The sequence below is a fragment of the Bos mutus genome, chromosome 7 (assembly GCF_027580195.1).
Source record: "Bos mutus isolate GX-2022 chromosome 7, NWIPB_WYAK_1.1, whole genome shotgun sequence".
Taxonomy (NCBI): Eukaryota; Metazoa; Chordata; class Mammalia; order Artiodactyla; family Bovidae; genus Bos; species Bos mutus.
Window position 1 is genome coordinate 18,525,585 of NC_091623.1, and position 21,734 is coordinate 18,547,318.

Sequence of the window (21,734 nt, forward strand, 5' to 3'; positions counted from 1 at the left end):
CAAACTGTGGCTATGACAGTCCTGAACAAGAAGGGTTTCCTGTTTAAGCTGCAGTTAACTTTTCTGACTATGGATCATCGTTCCTTTTGTGGCAGATTTTTACAGTTCCTCTAACGTATTTGGAACAACTGTCTCAAAGTAACCTGCAGCTTTCCTGATAACTCCTCGCTCTCTTTCCTGCTAAGAACTGTAGCCCTTTTTTCTGAGTTTTTAGAACCTTCTGCTACCATATCCACCACTTCCATGACCAGATCCATAACCACCACCATAGGGACTGCCCGAGCTTCTTCCGCCAAAACTACCCCTTTCATGGGTCCATAATTTGACTGCTGTTGTCCACTATAATTTCCAAAATCATTATAGTTTCCACCACCACCATAGTTACTCCAAAATTTCCTCCTTCATTGTAACCATCATATCCTCCACCACCGCCACCATGTCCACCACCTTGGTTTCCATATCCTCCTGGTCCACCAGCACCGTAACCTCCTCTACTACTATAACCAGGACCACCGCCATAGTTGCCACCATCCCCTCCAAATCCATTATATCCACCATCTCCTCCTCCATAGCTCCCTCTGCTGCCACCACCTCTGCCACCATAGCCTCCTCTTCCACCAAAGTTTCCACCACGGCCAAAGTTACCCCCACCACCTCCAAAGTTTCCTCCACAACCCATAAAGTTGCCAGATCCACCTCCACGATCTCTTTGTGATCCAGCAGATTGCATCTCTTGTTTAGACAGGGCCTTTTTCACTTCACAATTATGCCCATTAATAGTGTGGTATTTCTGAATAACAATTTTATCAACTGTATCATGATCATCAAAAGTTACAAAAGCAAATCCTCTCTTTTCCCACTCTGCCTGTCTTCCATAACTTCTATGGTTTCAATCTTGCCATACTTTTCACAGTAGTCTCTCAAATTATATTCTTCTGTATCTTCTTTAATACCACCAACAAAAATTTTCTTCACTGTTAGATGGGCACCAGGCTTTACAGAATCCTCTCTAGAAACAGTTCTCTTTGGTTCCACTACACCCCCATCAGCCTCATGCGGTCGAGCGCACATTGCTGCATCCACTTCTTCAACAAAAGAGTAAGTCACAAAACCAAAGCCCCTGGAACGTTTTGTTTGGGGGTCTCTCATCACCACACAATCTGTAAGTGTGCCACATTTCTCAAAATGTTCTCTTAGGCTATCATCTGTAGTTTCAAAGCTCAGACCACCAATAAACAGCTTTCTCAACTGCTCTGGTTCCTTGGGATCATGACCCTCCTCCCACCAGCAGCGGTGGCGGCGACAGCCAGAGTTGGGCTGGGGGTGACCGGGCGACGGTTTTACCTCCATTTTGAGACCCAGTAAAATGCTATTAATATTTTAATCACAGCATAAAATGAAATGTTATTTGGTCTCTGCTAATAAATTAGGCCTTCATCATCTCTTTTTGTGAATATTGAAAATGTTTCTGATTTCCTTTTCAAATCTACAGTCTTGAGACCTCCCTGGTGATCCAGGAGCTAACACTCCATGCTCCCAATGCAGGGAGCCCAGGATCCACCTAGATCACACATGCCTCAATTAAAGACCAACTACAGATCCCACATCCCATAACTAAGATCCAGAACAGCCAAATAAATGAAAAAATAAATAAATTTAAAAAAATCTATAGTATTGCCCACCCCTATATTCACAATATACTACCTTTCTAAAATTCAGCTTCTATTATTTTTTTTTCCCATTCTTCTTACTTCTAAATGCTTTCCCATTAGTTTCAGGACAAAGTTCAAATTGCACTGTATGGCCTTCAAAGGGCACTCAGAGCTAGCCCTGGCCATCTTTCTGGCCTTATTTCCTATGATCCTCCCCTTCACATGGCTCTCACTGAGTCCTGTCCCTCATCATTAAGGTTTTCTGCAGGGTCCTGGCGGCACTGCGCTATCTACTCCATGGCTCACACTACTCATTTCCCTAGAAAATCCTTCCCTTTCTTATCTCCCCACACATGGAGATTCACTTAAGTGTCGACTCCCCTGTGAAACTTTTATGTTTGTCCATTTTTATCCTGTCTTCATTTATATTTTAATTTCAAAATAACCTAAGTTTATCATATAATAGTCACACAATTCAAAGATAAGAGTGTAAAGATCATTTGCTTATTAACATTTCTCCCCTTTTTCATATCCCTTCTGAAAGCTAACCATTTTTAGAGTTTGGTTTTCTTCTTCTTTTAATTGCATTTATAAACATTCATATGCAAGAAATGACTTTATATACACAAAAGTGTATTCATACTGTACATACAATTCTGAAAATCTTGTTCCTTTTTTAAACATAGTATTTCATGAGTAATATGGAATAGGAGGCATTGGTATCTCCTATTTTCCAGCTGAGAAAACAGGTTCAGAGAAGTTAACTCTGTTGGTAAATTCCTGTGGAGAGTAAGAAGCATAGATGGACACAAAATAAAACAGGCAGAAGTGGATGTTTGACTCCACAGTGCTTTATCTCAATAAGCATGTTATGTTAGTATGTTGATAGACTCGATAAACAAGAACCAGGCTGGTGATGGATCAGGAGAATTAGGATGCGGTTGAGGGGCCAAAAGTGTTGATAAGAACAGGCAGGAAGCTCAGCAGGAATAGGTAGTAAGAGGCTGGGAGAATGGAAGGTGGTCATCAAACAAAGGCTAGCATTTGATGTCTCAGCAGTGGAGGAGTCTCGGGGCTAAGTAGGCCTAAAGGGAAGTGCTGCTATGGGTAACCGAGAAGCACAAGGAACTTTGAAATCCTCAAGCTCCCTTCTCAGAGCAAGTGGTAGGGGCCAGTGAGCAGAGTTCAGCTTCCAAAAGCTGACACCTGCTGTCTGGGTTTATGGGACTCTGTGAACTTCTTTGCTTAGGAAATTGGGAGGAGTGGTAGGGAATGCATGGCTTTGTTTCAAGTGGACCAACTGTCCTGATTTGCCCTTTCCCCATTACATGGGGCTTGCAGTGCTTACAGGAAAAATGAAAAAGTGGAAGTGAAGTCGCTCAGTCGTGTCCGACTCTTTGTGACCCCTGGACTGTAGCCCACCAGGCTCCTCTGTCCGTGGGATTCTCCAGGCAAGAATACTGGAGTGGGTTGCCATTTCCTTCTCCAGGGGATCTTCCCGATCCAGGGATCAAACCCTGGTCTCCTGCATTGCAGGCAGATCTTTACCCTCTGAACCACCAGGGAAGACCACTTTTAGGAAAGTACCAACCAAACCAAGATGAACTGGTCACCTTGCTTGAAAACAACCTTTTGGAACAATTCTTCCCGCATTTCTACTTCTGCCTCTTACTCCTATTTTAAATCCACTTAGCCTTGAAAGCCCAGTTCATACATTACATTTTCCTTGGATTTTCACACCATCCACAATTCAGAATTGTAACTGCTTTCCTAAACATTTTTTAAACTCAATATTTAGAATTTGCATTATTTTATCTTCAGTCACATTTTTGCTGACATCTATCTCTCCCGTACTAGAATTTTTTTGATTGGTGTGAGTTAAACAGGTACAATTTATTTTTTACACATAAAATAATCCCAATTTTTATTGTTAAGTAACTGAGAAACCTCTATGCAGGTCAGGAAGCAACAGTTCGAACTGGACATGGAACAACAGACTGGTTCCAAATAGGAAAAGGAGTACGTCAAGGCTGTATATTGTCACCCTGCTTATTTAAGTTCTGTGCAGAGTACATCATGAGAAACACTGCACTGGAAGAAGCACAAGCTGGAATCAAGATTGCCGGGAGGAATATCAATAACCTTAGATATGTAAATGATACCACCCTTATGGCAGAAAGCGAAGAAGAACTACTAAAGAGCCTCTTGAAAATGAAATAGGAGAGAGAAAAGTTGGCTTAAAACTCACCATTCAGAAAACTAAGATCATAGCGTCCAGTCCCATCACTTTATGGCAAATAGATGTGGAAACAGTGGCAACAGTGGCTGACTTTATTTTTCTGGGCTCCAAAATCACTGCGGATGGGGACTGCAGCCATGAAATTAAAAGACGCTTACTCCTTGGAAGGAAAGTTATGACCAACCTAGATAGCATATTAAAAAGCAGAGACATTACTTTGCCAACAAAGGTCCGTCTAGTCAAGGCTATGGTTTTCCAGTAGTCATGTATTAATGTGAGAGTTGGACTATAAAGAAAGCTGAATGCCGAAGAATTGATGCTTTTGAACGGTGGTGTTGGAGAAGGCTCTTGAGAGTCCCTTGGACTGCAAAGAGATCCAACCAGTCCATCCTAAAGGAGATTAGTCCTGGGTGTTCATTGGAAGGACTAATGTTAAAGCTGAAACTCCAGTACTTTGGCCATCTGATGTGAAGAGCTGACTCATTGGAAAAGACCCTGATGGTGGGAAGGATTGAGGGCAGGAGGAGAAGGGGACGACAGAGGATGAGATGGTTGGATGGCATCACCGACTCAATGGACATGGGTTTGGGTAGACTCCGGGAGTTGGTGATGGACAGTGAGGCCTGGTATGCTACAGTCCATGGGGTCACAAAGAGTCGGACATGACTGAGTGACTGAACTGAACTGAAGTTCAATTATTACTTAGAAAGAATTACTAAACAATTATTCCAGCATCATATGTTGAATAACTCATCTTCTCCCACTGACCTAATGTGCTACCCCTCTCACATGGTGAGTTTCCCCATGTACGGTTGTGTTTCTGGGCTCTCTCTTAGAATTTAAACTCACTGGAGAGAAACCACTATCCAAGTCATTTTAAGTCACCACCATTACCAGTACCAATGCCAAACTCTATACCTCCTTCTTGGTAGATATTTGATACATATTTACAGAATTAAAACAAGCCTATTATTGTTACAAGCCCTTTTGGACTTGTATTACCTTAGATCCAATGAGAGGATTCATGGCAATTTTATATTTGCTAGATCTGAAAGGACATATCATTTAGATATGCTTGTTTACAAAGCCACAAAAACCTGTTTAATATTTTCATAACTGTTCATTTAAACTGAATTTCAAATATGACATTAGATGAGGCTCTAGAACTGAAAAATACCACTTCAATTTGAAGGAATCAAAATGAAACTAATACGAAGATTAGAAAATAGCTTTAAAAATTTGGGTAAACATGGAGATGTTACTTATGAAATAAAGTATTAAAAATATTGATATCCTCATGAAAATGAAACTATCTGGTAGCAAAGGAATGGGTTTTTGGACAAAACCTATAGAAGAGTATTGTCAAGTTTCAAGCTTTTGTTTTGGCTGGTAGGTTCATAAGTGTTTAACATACTAAAAGTAATTAATTAAATAATATTAATAACTAAAACATAAGCCATGCATAGATTGGTAAAGAGAGCACATTATGAACTACTCAGGTTATGATTCCCCCAATTCCATGAAACTGAAATACAATAAGAAAAAAATGATGAAGTTGTCAATAATGTAGATATATGGAAATATGTTGTCAATACTGGCTCAGAGGATGAGATGACTGGATGATATCACCAATGCAATGGACACGAACTTGGGCAAATTCTGGTAGATGGTGAGGGACAGGGAGGCCTGGTGTGCTGCAGTCCATGTGGTTGCAGAGTCGGACGCTACTGAGTGACTGAACAACATTGACTATATTAAATATCAGCTCACTCTCAGTCGTGTCTGACTCTTTGCAACCCCATGGACTGTATGTAGCCTGCCTCTCTGGCCTCTCTGGCCATGGAATTCTCCAGGCAAGAATGCTGGAGTGGGTAGCCATTCCCTTCTTCAGGGGATCTTCCTGATCCCGGGACTGAACATGGGTCCCCTGCAGTACAGGCAGATTCTTTCCCGGCTAAGCCACCAGGGAACATATATAGTAGAAAGTAATTATTTTGAGGTCATTAGAAGCTTTTTTATTTTTATTAAAGGAATTACTATCATAGAAATAGAACCAGTAATATAAATTACTCAATTTTAAAACTGCTCCTTGTGCTTTTGACCATGCACCTCATTAATTACAAAATTTCAAAAATATAAATTCAATGTAGAAATATTTATTTATATTCATATATATCTTTCACTATCATTGGCTGTTTTAAGGGAAAAAGTACATTTAGACATTTAGGGAAAGGTGAGCTGTTAATGATAATGGAGGAAGCCTTGATTTCAATACTCGTCTTTTGAGGGTCTATTTTTAACTCCTTCTTATTTCATCTGATTATATCATCTCCAGATTCCCTTACAATATGGCTGACATAGAACTTCTTCTTGAAGTTGTAGGAATTTCAGCTCTGCCATTTCCCTACATACTAGTCATAAGTATACTTTGTTCAATCATTAATTTCCTCACCCATTTGCAGGAGATATTTTAACTAACATAAAATTATACACTCTGGAAATTCACTTAATCAGTTGCTTGAAAGCAATCAGCTGGAGATGAAGAAAGGTGTGAGGGCACCTCGAGGCCTCTACATGACAGAACACCCTCATACATACCCAGTGCAAGCCCTTGTGCAATATTTCTGAAGAACTGACTTAAAAGTTCATGACAAAAGCAACAAAGATTCTCCAAAGTCAGACTTCTGAGAATTCATGTCAGGGAAACGATCAGTAAAAAGACCAAGATTTACAAACATAAGTGTTTTCAGAATATTCTTTCAATACTAAAAATCGTAAACTAATTAAAAATTTCAACAACTGAAAAATGTTTTAACAATTTATATTCATCCACATGCTAGAATAACAGGCAGCCATTAACATGGTATTTCTAAAATATTTAATAACAATGAGAATTGCTTTAATAGTAAGTAAAAACAGCAGGACACAAAATAGCACCTACAATTTGAAAATATAAGTGTAGGGAAAATTGTTAGTTAGTACATTTTATTTTTTCCTTTATTCTGTCCTTTAAATTGCAAATTATCCACAATAAGCATGTATTACATTTATAATAATAAATCCTCTTATAAAGTTATTTTAAAAATTAACCCTTACAATCCTGCCACTCAGAGATCAGATCAGATCAATCACTCAGTCATGTCCGACTCTTTGCGACCCCATGAATCGCAGCATGCCAGGCCTCCCTATCCATCACCAACTCCCGGAGTTCACTCAGACTCACGTCCATCAAGTCAGTGATGCCATCCAGCCATCTCATCCTCTGTCGTCCCCTTCTCCTCCTGCCCCCAATCCCTCCCAGCATCAGAGTCTTTTCCAATGAGTCAAGTCTTCGCATGAGGTGGCCAAAGTACTGGAGTTTCAGCAATATGTGAACCATGAACTTCCTGATGTTCAAGCTGGTTTTAGAAAGGGCAGAGGAACCAGAGATCCAATTGCCAACATCCGCTGGATCATGGAAAAAGCAAGAGAGTTCCAGAAAAACATCTATTTCTGCTTTATTGACTATGCCAAAGCCTTTGACTGTGTGGATCACAATAAACTGTGGAAAATTCTGAAAGAGATGGGAATACCAGAACACCACTCAGAGATAACCATCAACAAAATTTTGATCTCTTCTCTTCCAATATTCTATGTATATTAATATACTTGAGATCACACTTACATATATGATTTTAGTATCCTGCTTTTCAAAGTCAACATGAAAGAACAAGCAGAAAATTAGCATGTAATTGTACTTAAGAGGCCTTTGAGTCAAACACATCTGGGCTTCAGTTCAGTTCAGTTCAGTCACTCAAGTCATGCCCGACTCTTTGAGACCCCATGAACTGCAGCACGCCAGGCCTCCCTGTCCATCACCAACTCCCAGAGTTTACTCAAACTCATGGCCATTGAGTCGGTGATACCACCCAACCATCTCATCCTCTGTCGTCCCCCCTTCTCCTCCCGTCTTCAATATTTCCCAGCATCAGGGTCTGGGCTTAAGTCCGATTTTGCCACTGACCAGTTGTACAGATAGAATTATGTTTGGCTGCATTCAATTAAAAAAAAAAAAGTTTAACTTCTGTGACCTAATCAAACAGCATTAAAGGCCTTGGGAAAACGTGGGCTGGTGCAGTTCTCAAGAATTCCATCAAGGTCCAAGCTTCTCCTTACTCTTGTCCTGCCATTCTTAGGCTGTGGTTTTCAGCAATGGTTACAAGATGACTGCTCCATACACAGGTTTCATATGCTTACTTGAGAGAAGGAAGAGGAATGCTGAAGGCCAAAAGTTTGAGAATGCTTATTCCAGTTGAGTCTTTCATTAGAATAGCCATCTCTGCTTAAATTGCATTGACCATGTTAGGCACACAGCAGCCTCAACTGTGCTAGTCAGTCTGATGGTAAAGTATTTTTAGCTGAGTACATTACAACCCCAAACAAAATCAGAGTCCTGTTAGTAGGGAAGAAAAGACAGTGAATTTTAGATGTACAACCAGCAAAGACTAAACCAGTGCTGTATAATCCTCAACAGAGCACTCAGTCTATCTGAGATTCAATTTTTTCACACATAAAAAGGGATCAAGGAAAGTATCTCATGGGGTAGATGCCAGGATCTAAGGCATATAAAGTGATTGGCACAACATCTAGCGTTTAGCCTCATTCAAGAAATTTCAGCTATCAGTTACTAAAACTCCTAACAGTCTATCATATGGACATACCTCAATTTCCTTGACAATGCTAATTTATTTTGGTTATTGCATTTATCTTTTGTAATTATAATAACTCCACTGTTATCTAATGCTGCTATGACTAATGTGTGCAGTTTTTCCTTCAACTGCACAATATTCTTAAGAAAAATCATAGAAATTAAATTAATGGATCAAGGGATAAGAACAATTTTAAAACCCTTAATTCATTTTGACAGTTTGCCCTCCAAAATGTTTTTTTACACAGTTGATTTCCACAACAGTTCTCATATCTTCCCTCTAGCTTTATCTCATTGCAGATAGTCGTTAATTGCTAATTTGAAAGATGATTTGGGAAAGGCTATTAATACCACCTTCTCATCAAAGCCCATGTTCTCCTCGTCTTCCTGATCATACATCTTATCTATATATCCCAACCTCCCTTGCCAGATAGGTGTGTTTATGTGGCCAAGTTCTAGTCAGTAGAATACGATGGGCACCAATTCCAGGCTTAGCCCATAAAAGTTTCTGACATGTGTCTCTCCATGTCTGTTTCCTCTTCTGGCTGACCGAGATGGGAACAATGGTGGAAACTCAGGAAGCTACACCCTGAACATGGCAAGCCTCCTTCAGCTGGTCCTTGGATCACTCCCTGAGACCGCCTTCAGCTGATGCCGGCACTCCTGCTCTGTCTTCCTGTGCGGGGACGTGACATGAGCAGGCAAGAAACATCCATAGCAGCGGTCCTTCACATGAGGCTCATGGATCTCTATGGCATCCACAGAGAAAATTTAGGAGTTTGTGAACATGGAATGAGGAAAAAATGTTATTTCTAATTAACTGCAATCTAGCATTTTTTTCTATTACAAACATAGGCCACAAACTAGTAATATCAGTAGTACATGTGACAGGTATCTTTGTATCATGCTACAATTGTAGCAGGTATCAAATTTAGTTCATAGTCAACAAGACCTTGAAATTATGGTAGAAATTAAACCTGATACTATATTTGGTTATTTCATGTTTTATTAAAGAAGCACCTTTATTATCAGATCACAAGTTATTTTAATATTTTATAGCTACATTTCAATATAACTGGTTCTTTGAAATCTTTTAAATTTTATTTTATGTATTTAAAAACAATATTCTAAGAAAAGATCTACCAGACTGCTAATGTGGCCCTGGTACAGAGAGGTTAAGAATGCTTGTTTACTCTATGTTTGAGCCATTTTACATTTTGGGGTCTTTTGTTATACGTTTTAGCATTACCCTAATTTACACAAGTAATAAATGGTGGTGTTGGGATTTAAGTGTTATAAAAATTAAATTTTATGTCATTACATTTTTATATGTATTTAATACATAAATCCTATGAGATTATCATATTTGTTGCAAATGTTTTTACCAGTTCTTGCTTATATTTTAGTTTTATGATGTTTGATGTACTGAAAGGTGTTTATGTGGTTATTTCTATCAGTCTATTTTATGTGGTTTTTATGTTGCTTTCTCATTGAATAAAATCCTTCCCCAATCAAAAATTAGCTACATTTTTACATTAGGGTGCTAACATTAGGATGCTCACCCAAGAGGGTGTGCCATTCACATTATTGTTTACATGAATATAACCCCCAGTTGTACAGCATACAGCTTGCACAACTATACTCAGTAATCCCAGTTTGTTAAATACTATATATTTTATTTTAATTCTTTAAGCCACTTGGAATATATTTCATTCTCTGTTTTGAGGGAGATAAAAAAGAAGGATAATTTTTCTAACAGCAATTTTTGAACAATTTAACTCTTGCACCTCTATTTCCTTTGGAAAACTGCAAGTTCTTTAATAGATATGGGTTTGTTTTTGAAGTGTTCCACGCTAATCTAATACCAGCATCATGTGTTTTTAATTACTGTTAATTTTACTATGTCGTTTAATAGCTGGTTGGACAGGTTTCCCTTTATTAGTCATAATTTTAAAGCTTTTTGATATGCTGAAAAAATCTTCCAGAAAAATTGCAGAATGTACTCTGAGCAGAATGAAACTTTGACAGTTACAAGAAAAATTGTATTTCCATACAAAGAATGATTCCAAGATTTCTTTTATATGTGGCCCTAAAGAAAATATTGTACTTACATTTTACCCACAAATGTATGAGTGATCTCACTTCAACTTTTCTACTTAGACTTAATGGTGTGGTGAGAAGAACTCTGGAAAAGAGTCAGAAATCCTCAACTTGAAACCATATTTAATTTCTTCCAGGTGTCTAACCTGAGACAGGCTGCTTATTGTCTCAAAGTCTTAGTTTCCTTATGAGTAAAATGTGAGTAAAATTTCTATTCTATCTATTACACTGGGTTGCTGTGAAGAGTAAATTAATACATTTGAAATCCCTTTAAAAACTGCAAAGTATTGTAGACAACAAATTAATATTTTATTAAAATTACTGTTTCACTGGAGCTGGAGATTTATTTACTGTTGTCGACACTTGTATCACCACATTCTCTCGAGCAGAATTTGATACAAAACAACTGTCTTGGATATTAGCCAACAAGATTTAGTTTTACTGGAGAAAGCCAACTTATACCTCATTATAAGTTAGTCCCATGACATGGATTCTGAGAATGCTAGTAGACATAGGTTACAATTTATGTAAATACTTTCCAATGTTGAATAGGGTAATTGGGGAGATGGGTGTTAGTACGCTGACCTGACATGAGCCCAAGTTAAAATTTGGAGATGGAAGCTGAGCATAGTTGTACTAAGAGAATGAGAGCCTGGTTTTAGTTGTATAAAAGAGAAACCTTTTGGAATAGGGGTCAGGATTCCAAATGTTTCAGAGTTGTCCAATTTATATAGGTCAAAGTCCTCTTTGGCAAGGAGCTGTGAGTGCAAGGTGGAACACAGTGGTGATCTATTCAGGAATGCTTATTGTAGAGCTGTACTTTATTTCCTTGCATAACAAACATATTCCTCGGAGAGACTGTACAACACACTGTGTCTTCCAAAATTATATGTACAAATTGTGATTGATATGTTTCTGCTCTAAAATTACTGTAATGTGTGTATAGTCTTCACTGCTGTTGTAGAGAGAGTTGTCATAAGCGTCAACAGGAGGAGAGCATTTCCTGTGAAATGAAGTCCAATACTGTAAATATGTTTACCAAAAATGCAGTGCACTCTTTAAATAGATTCCAGGTGAGGTCTTCTATTGCACTTTTTAAAATAAGAAAAAATTTTCCCAATTATGAGGGGAAATAGTGAGGGATTTATAGGCTCCTACTATGTGCCACTCACATGTTAGGAGTATATTATAATCATAGCAATGAGTGCTCCTATGCACAACAGCTTTGCAAGTTGATTTCTAAGTTTACCACTGTTAAATTTATAAAGCAGAGGCAGTTTTCCATAGTGTATGGACTACAGGCCAGCAAACTAGGTCTGGAAATCAATTCTGGCTCCTCTATAAAAATTACTTGACCTCTCCGATTTTAAGCTTGAATTTTCACTCCATTAAAATGGAGATACCACTACTACTACTAGTACTATGAGTGATGATATTAATACGTACAGGCAATAGCATGTTATTATTAGGTAATAATAAGGATAGTTATCTGATTAAGTTAATAAGTTAAAGAATTTATTCAGTGTCTAAACTTAGTAAGCAATAAATAACTATTGACAAGTATTATAAAGACTGTAGAAATTTTTACTGGTGAAAACAAAATTTTCATATTAAATTATGTTTTCACATACATTTTATTTACATTTTACTAGAATTTATGAAGTTCCCTCTGTAATTTAGAAACTTTTCATTGAGCCTGATGACTAATTCAATCTCTTTAATGTGTATAGCTTCTCAAGCAGATAGCACTCCAACCGTGCTTCATGTTAAGTTTCTTGATTGCTAGCAAAATGCCATTGCAGCGAAACTGGCTAATTCAACTTCTGGCTTCCAGAAACAAAAATAATTTTTTTTTGCAGCCTGACAGATTTGACATAAAGGAATCTATTTTAAAATTCATACATGCATATATACTACATAAAGTGAGCAACTGGCAAGTTTTAACAAACCTATAAAAATAAACTATACTTCCTTAATTTCTCAGAACATTATCATTATTAAAGGGAAAACTAAAATTCCCTTATATTATATTCCAGTGACTTTTGGCTCAATGGCACCCCACTCCAGTACTGTTGCCTGGAAAATCCCACGAATGGAGAAGCCTGGTAGGCTGCAGTCCATGGGGTCGCTAAGAGTCGGACACAACTGAGCGACTTCACTTTCACTTTCCACTTTCATGCATTGGAGAAGGAAATGGCAACCCACTCCAGTGTTCTTGCCTGGAGAATCCCATGGACGGAGAAGCCTGGTAGGCTGCAGTCCATGGGGTCGCACAGAGTCGGACACGACTGAAGCGACTTAGCAGTAGCAGCAGCAGAGAAAAACTAATACACTTAGAATATGCTACAAAGTAGTAAAGAACTTTCCACCCCCAGCTCCCTGCCCCCAACACACACACTTTTCCTGCTAAAGACTTTGATTCTTCCTGCCATCCCTCAGTTCTAATCACACCAACACTTTCACCTAGACAGGTGGGCTCCCATCTGTTTTTTCCTGTAGTTGGAATGCTCCTCTCAAGATACCCTGATGGTTCCTTCACTCATCTCTTTTGGAGATTGACTCAAACGTGACATTTGTGGCAAGACCTACCCTGACCCTCCTCATAAGCAACTGCCTTTTCCCCCAGTACTCTCTGTCTCCATAATATGGACGATTAGTTTCCTCTACAACTCCTGTCAATCACCTTATATACTTTTAATTTTACTTTATATTCTTTATTATTTATTATTACAATGAAATATAAGTTGTATAACAACAGAGATTTCAGTTTAGTTCACAAATCTACCTCCAGTGCCTAGAACCGTCCCTAGTACATAGTAGACACTTAAATTTTGATTGAACAAATACATTCTTTCTTCCAAAGTAAAAGTTTTAATTGGTGAATTGAATATGGAAAAAAATGGACATATACCTTGATGAGACACTAAATATTAAGCACTGCCGACTTTCAGTTTAAGAACAAGAAAAAACTCCAGGAGTTCAACTTATTTAAAACGACATCCACACAAAATGCTATATGACTGAAAGGAATGAAAAAAAAAGGGGAATTCAATGCTAAGTGGGGGAGTGGAGCCTGGGGCACTTAAGGGAATCTTCAAATGCAATGGGGACAATTCACTAATTCATCATATGAGAAACTATTGGAAAATGTGCACAAATGAGAACTTCTGCACTAAAATGAAATAGTGTTCAACTGAGGAATAAGACATATTTTAAACTGTAAATAAAACATGTACTGATGCTATGTTCCTCTTGGTTTTTACACTGAATTATTTGGGGTGAATTTCAAAATGAAATTTTGTAGACCTAGACTATTACTTCAATGGACTATTTCTATTAACAGTTGTACATACAATAAAATTGCCAGTACTACAGTTTTGCAAATAAACTAGCAATATTTTTGTCTTAAATCTGCCCAACTTTTCCAAACTCCACTCTAAGGTCACACTGCACCCTTTGATTGTGATCAGATTGATACATTTAAGCCCTCTTCTTACTTTGAGAATGCCACCCAGACATAAAGGTATTTCAATGCCTATAATGGAGCCAAACAGTACTATGGGAGAAGGAAAGGTGAAATGGAATTCACTTGATTGTTGTGAGGGATGCAACACATCTTACTCATGTAATAAAACCCTAAACATGAGGCAGTATCTGCAACCCTTAGCTGGGTGGTAAAGAGCATGTAAAAATTTCTTCCATGAAACAAGGGAGATGGCTTATCCTTATTAAACAATACAACATTGTGAAAAGGATGATGGTAAAATGATCTACAAATTTTGCATGATATCTTTATGAACTCTGAACTTCCCTGGTGGCTCAGACAATAAAGAATCTGCCTGCAACACAGGAGACCTGGGTTCGATCCCTGAATTCAATTCCTGGGTTGAGAAGATCCCCTGAAGAAAAAAAATGGCAACCACTCCAGTATTCTTGCCTGGAAAATCCCATGGACAGAGGAGCCTGATGGGCTATAGTCCATAGGGTCACAAAGAGTCAGACATGACTGAGAGACTAACACTCTTATGAACTTTTTGGATTATGGAGCCTTTTTATCCCACGTGAAGAGCAAGTGAGTAGCTGTCTGGAAGCAGTGCACAGCAGGGTTTGTGATAATGTTGCTAAGAGAAGAAAAGCTGTTTGCTTCTAATACAGAACTGTGATGACAGAAACTTATATTTTGTTACTTTTGTTATTTAATGTTATCTTTCTCATGGAAATGATTACTAAAAATATCTACCTACTCATTCTAACTTTCATCACTGGTTCTTATAAAGTGCTAAGAATGTTTCTCTAAGTGCTAAGAATGTTTCTCAAAATGTTTAGTTACCATAAACATAGGCCTTGTAACCATATCGCAGAATGAGGAGGACTCCAATATTTCCAAATGTTACAACGACTCCAATAATGTGATTTTTAAAACATTAAAAACAAAAAACATTAAAAATAATGTTATTTTTAACAACATGAATTGTCTAAAAGGTATACTTGATCTGATTTAAACTGTTGTCTCACATTCATGCCTCTATTCTACCTCACTCCCTGAGAGCAGAAGAGGAAATCATTACTTTTATTTCAAAGTCTTTCCTCTTCCAGGCCGTTGTTCCTATTAAATTATCCTTATAATATAAGACTCACGGTTTTTGGTTGAATGGAAGTCAAAAGACATGACTCTAAAATTGTAAACATTACTATATACCACAAATTTTGCTGCATTTGAATAAAATACACAAATACCTCTGGATACTCTGACCAATCTGCTTCAACTCTCTTAGCTGCCCATCCTTTTTATGAACATAATTGAAAACAAGCATTTGAAATCAAAGGAAAAAAACAAAGAATGTGGTGAGCCAATGGACTCTGCCTGGTATGTCTGCTCTATGAGCAGGCAGATCAGGATTTATTCATGGAAACCTAACATCTCGTTTTTCTTGTTCATCCTATGATATCCTTGCTTGTAAGGATATTCCAGAAACACACAGATAATCTTATTTGAAGCTTTCTACTTTCCAATCAGACACCAGGAATCATTGTCACATGTTTACTGTCATGCACTTACAGGTTGAAATCAAAGGAAAAAAACAAAGAATGTGGTGAGCCAATGGACTCTGCCTGGTATGTCTGCTCTATGAGCAGGCAGATCAGGATTTATTCACGGAAACCTAACATTTCGTTTTTCTTGTTCATCCTATGATATCCTTGCTTGTAAGGATATTCCAGAAACACACAGATAATCTTATTTGAAGCTTTCTACTTTCCAATCAGACACCAGGAATCATTGTCACATGTTTACTGTCATGCACTTACAGGTCTAGAGTTTCAGAATTTACAGTATGAGAAAGCCCACTGCTGACATGTTTAGCACTGTCTTCTGCTCAGGCCTTACTTTCCACTTTTCAAAGTGCTTTCTCAAAAAAAGTGAAAAGTAACCATTTCCCTGTGAGAGTTACATTGCCATATGTATCCAGCTGAGGCATTAAGGAAGTTAAAGTAAAAAATAGTGCAAAATAATTTTTAAGTGTTCAAAATCTGTTTAACAGTATCAAGTAAATGTGACATAATTACTGGATCATTTTTCAATCCTCAATATATGCAGTGTGTTGACACAATACTTCATAATCTTCTATCTAATTTTACTTGAAATCTTTCCAACATCTTTGTTACCTGGGTTTAGCAGGGATCTGAAATAGAATGATTGAGCTCCCTTTTTGATCACTACCTATGACAACACTTTGGCAGTAGTCCTAACTTTTCTTTTAAGAGGTTTAACTTTTACAAGAGCAAGTAGCATGGGTGTCTTATTTAAGCACTTCTCCCATTTTTCAGTAATCTAAAACAGATCATTTAAACCAATAAAATATCTGAAGGATAACTAAATTATTAATGATAATAATTACACATTTCCTATTTTTCAACCCCTTTTCAAAGCACCTAACACACTGAGAGACTTCACTTTCACTTTTCACTTTCATGCATTGGAGAAGGCAATGGCAACCCACTTCAGTGTTCTTGCCTGGAGAATCCCAGGGACAGGGGAGCCTGGTGGGCTGCCATCTGTGGGGTCGCACAGAGTCGGACACGACTGAAGTGACTTAGCAGCAGCAGCAACACACTTCATGTCATTTCACTCTCATAACAACCCTGTGGGAAGGATTGACTGTTATGCAGAACCTGTTTTATAGATGAGGGAGCTGCAGTATAGTGTCTTTCTTATCCATAGGGAGGACCAACTCCACCCAAGGTCAAACGGCAAAGCATGAAACTTATCTTGACTAATAAGCTTGTTTAACAGATGGAAACTTCATCTTTGCAAAAGTTAAACTTCTTCAAATATTTCAACTAGTAAAATGTCTAAAAGAACACATGAGCAATTTCAGATTGTCCTATGCATACCAGAGATTTGGAGCATGGCTTCATGCAATTAAAACTAAAAGCATATCATCCTAGGTATGTTTTCTCGATTTTTTAGAATCTCAGTTTGCTTGTCTTCCATAGTCTCAATATTAATATTGATTTAATGAGAATTAAAATAAACTAATAAACATGTAAGGACCTAATAGCTTCGGTTTATCTTAGGTTCTTAATACATATTAATTTTCTCTTTCTTGCAGATCCAATATCCAAATTATATGATACATACTTTGATTCTCACCCTGCACTGAAAATTCAGATCTAACTTATTAAAACTTTTTAAGAATCCTTGCTCTTAAATTTCTCATGTTTAAATACTCCATTGTATAAATGAATTCCATTTTATAGCTTAGTTTCATATTTCTATCTTCTATTCCAAATCTCTCTTTAATATTACAACTCTTGTCAAGTTCAATAGGAGTTGTAATTTCTAACAACTGACCTAGGAGAAAAATTACTTTCGTCCCTATTGAATGTCCTTCCTACTTATATATGGCAGAGGTCATTGTTACACTGAAAGTCTATGGTTGTAGTTCAGATTCTAGTGCAACTTTTATCTACTTTAACCTGTTATTAAAATTTGGTCTTTTTCCTTTAAATATGAAGCTCAGTCATGTAGAGTGTAAGTATCACTGCTTGTGAGTGTGCCATGGAGGCATCTCAGTCACATAAAGGGAAACAAAAAACTTCTCATCAAAGATTTAAATTCTAGAGGGAAATATATTTCTAGACTTAAATGATTTCCCATGTTGATGCATTTCTTCTGTTTCTTTGTAATATGATTATTTTCACAATTGTTCTGCAACATGTCTTTACTTAAATCTCTGAAACCTTGATCTTAATTGATACACAATCCTCTACCTACTGAAGAATATTACAGGTAGAAGAACGCAATAAATTCCCATAAATAACTGTCTTGCTTATCTCAGAGGTGTACAAAATATTTTCTAAAGCCCTGTCTGCAAAGTCAGTGTGAACCAAGGAGAAACATCACAATAATTCACACATAATATGCCAATATATTTATATATTCCAAGGCCATGAATAAGAAAGACAAATTATTATTAATAATTATTATAATAGCTATTTCTAATCCTTAGATATATATAGTATGCATCTCCATTTAGCAGCTAAATAAATGTAATGCTAACTCCATGTGATTAGGCTATATAATCTACTATTATGTTTGGCTTAAGACTAGATTTTCAACATATTTTTTTAAGGTTCTGCCTGGTCTCAGTCACTGTATACCTTCTCCTCTCCTCCCAGTGTGACTGTAAGACTCAGCCTTATCCGCTCCCCCATCACATCCAAGGACCATGACTTGTTTTCATCAGAAATAATGACTTCCTATGGTAGTAATTTTCAGTAGGGTGGGAGAAAATAGGGAAATCAAATCCAAAAGGGTGTTGATCCAAGGAAAAAAAAGAGAAGGGTCAAACTAGTTTGTGGTGCCTTCTGATGCCTTCTCTCCCCCATATTCTCCAGGCTAAATTCTGACCAGAGGCAAGAAAATGTTGAAAGTAGTCTGGCTAAATACTCTAACACTCACAAAGCTACCCTGGAAGCAGTTTAAACAGCATGACGTTTGAGCATGTGTGGCTTCTACCTCGGTTACCAGTCCCACTCTCCACCTCAGGCTCGATTTCATTTTGCTAGGCTCCTGCTAAGTTCCCAGGCACTTTCTACTCAGGCGCGCATTACCCACCCAAGCCCCTGCCAGGTTCTTGCTTGCCTCCTCCCTCGGACTGTACTGTTTGTGTGCGCTGCAGCACAAGGCAGCATCTTAAATCTGAAAAGGCTTTGAGAAACCATTGACTAGAGTATCGTCCTTTGTGAAAACCAAGAATCAAAACAAAACTTTCCAGTTAAGTGCTAAAGGACTGGCATGAGTATGGCTCATCATTCAATATGTTTTCCTTCTCACTGTGACCCAGAGTGGTGTGTTTTCTATAAATTAAGATATTCCTTACCCAGACTTGACATATGTGTCCTCCCTTCTCAAGTTCGCTTCCTTCCTGGGTGTTACACTGACTGGGTCTTGTCCCACCAGCAGAGACATCTCTCTCTTGCACACAACACAGGTCTGTACAAGGAATAGGTGATGGTCTCCATTCAGATCTCCTTGCTATAGAATAACTTATTCTTTCTCAGTTCAGAGAAACCAGGAGGTGTCTGGCGGCATCTGTTAAACAGATAGAAAAATGCCACTTAACCTGAAGAAATAGAGTCAAGATACTGATTTTAAAACCTGTTCCATTTCCAGCTTTTCTATCACGTGGCCTGTTGCTTATGTATCTCCTGCTTCCACCACAATCACATGTGCTTCAGAAGTGGTCCTGGTGTGAGAGACTGAAGCTTGAAAAGCTTTCTCTAATGGAAACAATGTGAGATGTAGCTGAAATAGTGCTATTATTATCATTGTTTAAATCTATTAAGGTTTAAATAGCTTTTTTTTCTCTTCTACTCTTTTCTAAGAACATAATTAGCAGATACACAAAATTTCAATGGAAAAAAAATATGTTTTAAGAGCTAAACAACTAATTTCAAAATTAACCCACATTTTAACTCACATAATCCATTAAAAAGTTCACAGGTACCAGGACTTATCAGTTTAAAGCTGTCTCTAGTTCTTGTGATATTTGTGGATGGTGTTTCAATACAACTGAATTTCTTTCCTTGATATTCTCTTGTTCAGCATTGACAGTTAAGGGTTTACATATCAAGATGTGTAAGAGGTAACAATTCATTCTCAAATGCCTGTTAAAGCTCTTTTATTCCTAGCTGCATGGGCAAAAAAAGGATTCTACATAATGTAAAGCAAAAGACAGAGTTAAAAGGTCAAGGTTCTGAACAAAATTGGCCAGGGCCTGGCTGTTTGACCTCAGGTTGGTTACTTCAGCTTACAGTGAGTCATATTCCACATCTATCAAATACCCTCAGTCCTTGTTTGTAAAATACGGAAAAGTCCTTGAGAAAATTCACTATGTGTTATAATGCAGAGTACACTTACCATTGAGAAGAGTGTGTTTAAGGGCTCATAGTCCTCTTTTTGTGAACATAAAATCAACCTATGTTCCTGGAAATGCATAGGCTGTCAGGATTGCAGAAAAAGAAGGCATTTAATATACCAAGGGGTTTTACTAACCAAACACTGGGTTCTACAGTCAGATACTCAGGAAGAGGGGCCGGCAATCTTTTGTCTAATGAATCTGTGAAATTCATCTTTCTATAGCCAAAGAAATTGCTCTATCAGAAGGAGAAAAAAGGGAGACTAGGTTATATATGGGCGTACTCTTATTTAATAAAACCTAGGGAAAGCTAATTGCTCCTGGCTGAGGTCAGGAGGGATATGACAAAAGTGAAAATGTGAATTTGCTTTACAAACTTTCCCAGTGTGTGGACATACAATGAATGACCCATCCAGGGCTCTAATTTTGTACAGGGCCACAAAAACAGGCAAATGTTTCTAAGATGGGCAAAATGAACCCAGCAGAATAATGATCAGGCAATTCAGATGCAGACTGCAAGTCTAGAGGAAAAGGGTGGGAATTTGCAGTTATGATGGGTAAAATAACTGACTTCAGTCGTGAAGTGTTAAATGTGTGTTTGCTTTGTTAGGGATGAGTTAGGTTGATCAAGCGCTGTCTGTGGTTGTGGTAACTAAGAAGAAAATGACTGTGTGCTGTGAGTGCCTGGCAAGTGGTCTCACCCTGTGTGACTCTGAAAAAAAGTCCGTATTACTGTTTCCATTGGCCAAGAATGGGATCATTTCTAGGTCATGAAAAAAATGCATATAAATTATATAAGCACAGCAATGTGCATTATGTCACAATGTGATGCAAACTCTAGTTAGTAGGCATTAGTACTGTTAAACACAGGGAATATGAAAAAGGGTGTTGAAAGTGAGATAGCAAAACTATGTGACTAATAATACTTTGACGTAGAGGCAAGGAAGTGTCTCCAGTGTTGGAAAGACCGTAAGTTCTGACATATCAACTCAGCATGTCCATATTAACAAACTACTCTAGGCTTAGGACTGTGCCCCATACTGTGAGGGGTTAATTCAAGGGAGAATAACCAGCAAGGGAAGACCATTTCTTATGAAAAACAACAAGAACAACAGACGCATGTTCAAGTGCTATATTGTAAGCCTCCTATAGGAATTGAGAGAAGAAATCATTCAGAATAAAAATGAAATGAAAATTTACGATGGCTCATAAACGATCATATTTGACCAGCAGGAAACACACAGTGTGACAGAAAATTAACTATATAATTTTAGAAAGGTTATTCATTTTCTCTGAGCTTCAGCTTCAGTTTTTGAAAGTGAAGAACCACTCCAGTAAGAATAAGCAAGACTCACTGGTAATGTATTCTATGCATAATTTCAAACTATACTTTCACACTAGATTACAAAATGTTATTTTACTCTTAATGCCTTAACTTTGTGTTCCATAAATTAAAACTTATTAGATCAGAAGTTTCCAGATTTGAAGTTCTATAATATGTCAAAATTGACTGAAGTCAGTGGGGATAAAAACAAAACATAACTATTAAATTAACAACAAAGAATGGATCAGGCAGTGTATATGGAGAGGTAATAACTGTATAATTTCTGGTGGAGTTATCCTTTAGAATACAA

At 37.7% G+C, this 21,734-nt stretch overlaps 1 pseudogene; it reads right to left on the reverse strand.

Moving 5' to 3' along the window:
- Positions 1–210: 210 nt before the first annotated feature.
- Positions 211–1,350, reverse strand: LOC102288034 (heterogeneous nuclear ribonucleoprotein A3-like; annotated as a pseudogene).
- Between the last annotated feature and the right edge of the window lie 20,384 nt (positions 1,351–21,734).